Raw genomic sequence first — 5,354 nt, forward strand, 5'->3', positions numbered from 1 at the left:
ACATCAAACTATATACGCTCGGTATATGATCAACGCACAACTCTACTAACATGGACAATAAACTACTCGAAGCATGTAGAGAACTATTGTGACATGTATAGAACACTCATAGTACTAACATGTGACAAGGGTAATCATCTATAAGAAACACAATGGAATAAGTACTCAACTATAGCACATAGAACATAACAAAACATGAAGGATCACTTGAATGAACGACGACTACATACAACAATGCAATAAGTTAATATAATGATAAACATGGAATATCATTAAAGCTACACACTATGCAAATAACACAATACACCCAATATAACATAACTTAGTTGCTATCAACTAACATGGCTATCAAGCATGGCATTAGCAAACAACACTATCATGCTACTTGTGACCTATAAACCAAAGGGAAATCATACTCCCTCCGTCCCAAAATACTTGTCCAAGAAATGCATAAAAATGGATGTATCTAAAACTAAGATATGTCTAGATACAACTATTCCTTCGACAAGTATTTCCGGACGGAGGGAGTACTAAGCAGGTAAACATCTAAGTCATCTCATCGATCACTTCAACCAAAGTACTATACAAAAATGAATAACATGATTCCATGTATTTCTTATCTAGTACGCCATACACTTGCAAGTACATAGGTAGACAACTTAGGCATGATCTAGTACCTCAATTGCTACGCACATGCTATACAGCCTAATTATGCAATCACAATAACATGACAAGTATTGATAACGCACAATTTACTCAATAGAAGAATGTATGAGACCAACAAACTACTATCATGTATATCTAACAAGTGAAGGCTAACCAATGCATGAACACGAGATACAAACTAGCAATGATATACCACATGGTAGCCATATAACCAAAATATGCATTCTACTTTGAGTAAGTAGTAACATGGCATATCTAGCAACTAAGCATGCGCAACTACATCCTAGGTAAACAAAACATCTAGGATAACTAACAAGAAGTATAAATTAAATTCTATGATACAAGCATATACCATAAATAGCAATACAAATCTGAATCATGACATGAAGCAACCAACCACATGAAATAATGGATAACAATATCTACAAAACAAGAGGGCCATCTAGGCAATAGTATGTTATGCGACAAGAACCACAATGGGTTTGTTCTCAAACAAGAAAGCGTATTATTTGACTTCTAGCATAAAAGAACTATGCAACAACACATATGGAAAAAATATGAACATCGATCATAAACATGACAATGATTTTAAACCAATATAACAAAATATGGAATGGATGGAATTGAATATTTAAACAATATATAAGACTGCCATTTTAAATAAAATTAAAATAATCAAGACAATAAGTATTTCACAATTAAAGAAATCGGGCAAAGATAATAATTCTACAAGGTTCTAGGCATGGACATATCACCAAAAATTTGTACACATTCTCAATATAGAACAATAAACAGTACCAATACTACTAAAATAATAATTAAAAATTACACTAATAATGATCTAAATCTAATTAAAAAATAACACCCGCCAAGCACGTACAAACAATGATAATCAAATACACCATTCAACTTCTACACGTGGCAATCATTCACAAAAACTTGTACACTCGCATAACACATGACTACAAAATTATACGACATTTAGTAACTCAAAATCAACCTATATTAAAAACACAAAATACTACACATGACTAGAATTCATAAATATTAGTACGCATGCATAAAAGAGAATTACGTGTTACCACAAATTATCGAGCCGAAACAATTTACAACTATTTTAGCAATTTAAACAAGAGTAAACTAAATCTAGTAAATCATATGACACACACAAATTATGAGATAGCTAGCACACACTCCTACGTGTATCCAGAACACAAGAAATAACATATTAATAAATAGTCTGATCAACAACCAAAAATCTAAAATAAAACTCGATTAACCAAACAAGTAATCGGACTCCACTACGGGATTGCTACAACCATATAAAACGTTTCTTCTCTTGGGGTCAAGATCAAACGATGAACAAAAATGATGGAAATATGACCAACAACATAACTAGGAGGAACTTTGATGTCTAGGAGATAATATGAGTGATGTTTAAAGGTGTGCAATACGAATTGGATAGAGGCTCACCGAGTTTGACGGAACGGTGCGACGAACTTGATGAACAGTGTATGTGGACATGCGAAATTCTTCATGTGTAGTCGATGGAATGCGTTCCTTCTTCCCTGAATGGATTCATGGCATCAAGGGGAATCATCTGGCGCGAAGATTTTGATGGAGGTGCTTTGAGTCACCGGGAACGAGCACCGGCGTCCATGGAGATTCACAAGTTCATGGAGATGTCTTTTAGAGAGGAGTAAGGAAGGGGCAGAGGCTGCTGCTAGAATGGAAGAGGAGTCTAGGGCGTACGTCTATATGTCTTCGGAATTGGAAACGGTCTAGAGTTAAGGAAATTGGAGGAAGGGCAGAACCATGGCTATTGGCTTTTGGTTTCTGTACATGTGTGCGTGAAGGCGTGGGTGGAGGAGGGAGATGAAGTGCTCGGGGCAGTCACTAGGAGACGAACCAAGTCTACATATCTTAAGGAAACGGTAGAAATTAAAAGGATAATAGGAGGGGTTTCATGGCCGTACGTTTCCTTTGGTTCTCTAGTATTAATTAATCTAAAGCGAGCTCTCTCACGTCATCAATGATTTTGGCCGTTGGATTACAGATTCAGATTGTTTATGGCCGTCAGATCATGTTTCAGCGCCAGTTTACTGCGACAGGGCCCGCCTGTCCTAATGGCAGCTATTCTGGAAACTTTTTTGGAGGCCTGTTGTCGCTGATTGGGCTTCAATGGCCCATTATATCATCTGTAGCCGAGGAGGCGACGCTAGCCGCTAGCGAGGGAACTGGTGGTCGAGGGGATCGGATGCCAGCTGCGGTGAGGGATCTAGCACTCAAGGGAGCTGATGAGACGGGTGTGACCGTGCGAGGCCACCGGCGGTCCAGGGGATCCAACGAAGGCGAGGCGCCGGGAGGGATCCGGTGCTAGAGCGGCTGCATCCAGGTCAGTTCGCTCATCCTCCCCCTTCTCTATCAGGCCCTGAGAATCCCTAACCGAGCTGTCGTGAGCGGAAACGAGCCGGCGACGCCTCCGCTGAGGTTGCGGCGATGAAACCCGCGCTAGGGTTCCAGGTGGTCCTGGCGGGGCAACCGTGCGGCAAGGGCCACTGGTCTTTGGGACACATTTCCACATGCATAGCTCTGGCGGCAATGGCGCTAGTGGCTGATGACGTCTCATCCTGCTCCTAGCCGACGACGGTGGATCAACGCCTATTTTAATTCAATCTTCCACTCTTTTTCTTGGTATAGGGAACTCTTTGTGGGCAACCTGTTCTTCTCCATGGTGCTCGCGCAAGGAGGTCGGGCCGTGCTCTGCAGAATTCAGAATGGAGGTGATGGAGGGCACTGTACAAGAGAGGACATGTGTATGGGCAACAATAGTGCATCAGGTCCCCCTATATTTCTTTCCGTTTCATGTACGAATCCTTCTTCCACCAAAAAAATTCTTTGTCCTGACATCCTTCCAATCTAATTTGTACATACAGCTAATGTTGTTGGCGGTGGTCAACTGATTTGAGCATATTTGTAGACTGGTAGGCGCGCGGCCGTACTGCCTGAGTCACCACCGGAGAGAGGATCCGAGAGGAGACGGGCAGATGCTCCAGAGGATTCTGTACATCAAGCAACTTCCTCTTCATCTATACCCAATATCTCTATTTTGAAATGTTCACATACTTGGTTCTCTCCCATGTGACATGTGACTAAAACTAAAATTAACTAGATGATACCCCGCGCGTTGCTGCGGGAATTGCATGCAATATATTTTGATGATATTTGGTTATATATACATGAACATGAATAGAAAATGTGTGTATGTAAAACACCGGTAAGTGCAGGATATTGGAACATTACTTAGTACATTAAATCATCCGCATTATGATCAGCAAGAATTAAGAACTATATATATATATACCGAAATGAATTGGTGATAGCATCACAAAGTTTACCAGATAAGGTTTAGTCCGCTATTTCTTAAGCTATGCAATATTCGAAGATAGTAGTACAAATGTTGGTAAGCATAACATGTATGCTCAGCAACTGTAATATATAAAACATGAATGAGAAGTGGAACTAATTGAGGAACTATCAAATATTCAGTGGGAGATTTACTTATAGCTGGAACAATGTTGGAGAAGTGTACTTCAGCTCAATTTCAACAGTGCAGCAAAGTAAAAAGCATTTGGCATCCGCATGCAAATATTACAAATGAAAAAGGGCAAAGGGAGCTATCAAATAGAAACACTTCTATGTCATCCTCTGTTGCATACGGAAAATGAAAGAAACTTCAGAAACTTACCGAGGTTAAAATGATACTATTGTAGTTTGTTAATTTCAGTTGCTCGTATTTTGCATATTTTTATCAGCACAACACATACATTTGCATCCTTTTCCACCATCCTAGGTAAATCCAAAAACTGAATGTGTTATAGAAATGACGTTTATTTTAGTTCAACATAGATGAGTGAAGAATTGAAGGCGTGCACTTGCAAAAAAAATAGATAATGTTTTATTATCATCAAGCGATGAACCATGATCCCTTCTCTGCCAAAAATATATTAATCTCGAAAATTGTGTCAGATAGTTGGAAACGGAGTGAGGTGCACATTATTATCAACAATTCTGTCACACCACATATACATCAGAAATGTACTGCAGCTGTACACAAAAATCAATTGTAATCTATCTATTAATATATGATAGAAGAACTTTGGAACTCTGGATATGATTCCCCTCATCCGAAATAAGGTCTACGTACATTTACTTTGACATAATATATACATTAGTAATTCATCTCTAGTTGTTCATACCTGAAGCAGATAGAGATCAGCATTATTATCCATAAACTGCAATGTTTGTAGCTACATGGTTTAGTAGGCGTGTGGAAGTTTGGTGTCCTCACTTGGCTTGATTCCATCGAGCTTGTCCATGGTCGTTATTGCCTGCAATACTACAGACGTGACGCTACCTAACCTTCCACAGGGGTTCTTGGCAAGGCTTGATGCATGTATACTACATTTAGAGTTTCAGACTGTACGTAAACAAAAAATATAGAGGGGAGCCCTCAAAATTAAAACTAATTTATCCTACAATGTCGGCCACTTCCAATAAATCAATCGAGCAGTTCGTGTCGTGCATAAGGATGAATATATCAGGAAACTTGCCTCCTTCTTTGCCGTAGCTGACATGCTTGCTCACCTCAGACCATGGTACGGGAGCAGGAGAGTAACTCAGCTTCT

At 39.5% G+C, this 5,354-nt stretch overlaps 1 long non-coding RNA gene across 1 annotated transcript; it reads left to right on the forward strand.

Annotated features, from left to right (window-relative positions):
- Window positions 1-2,898: 2,898 nt before the first annotated feature.
- On the forward strand, window positions 2,899-3,864 carry LOC123098426 (uncharacterized). The gene is made up of 3 exons (XR_006447779.1): window positions 2,899-3,061; window positions 3,367-3,506; window positions 3,603-3,864. It is a non-coding gene; the product is annotated as an uncharacterized lncRNA (long non-coding RNA).
- The last annotated feature ends 1,490 nt before the right edge of the window (window positions 3,865-5,354 follow it).

This window comes from Triticum aestivum, chromosome 1B (genome assembly GCF_018294505.1).
Source record: "Triticum aestivum cultivar Chinese Spring chromosome 1B, IWGSC CS RefSeq v2.1, whole genome shotgun sequence".
In the NCBI taxonomy this organism is placed as follows: Eukaryota; Viridiplantae; Streptophyta; class Magnoliopsida; order Poales; family Poaceae; genus Triticum; species Triticum aestivum.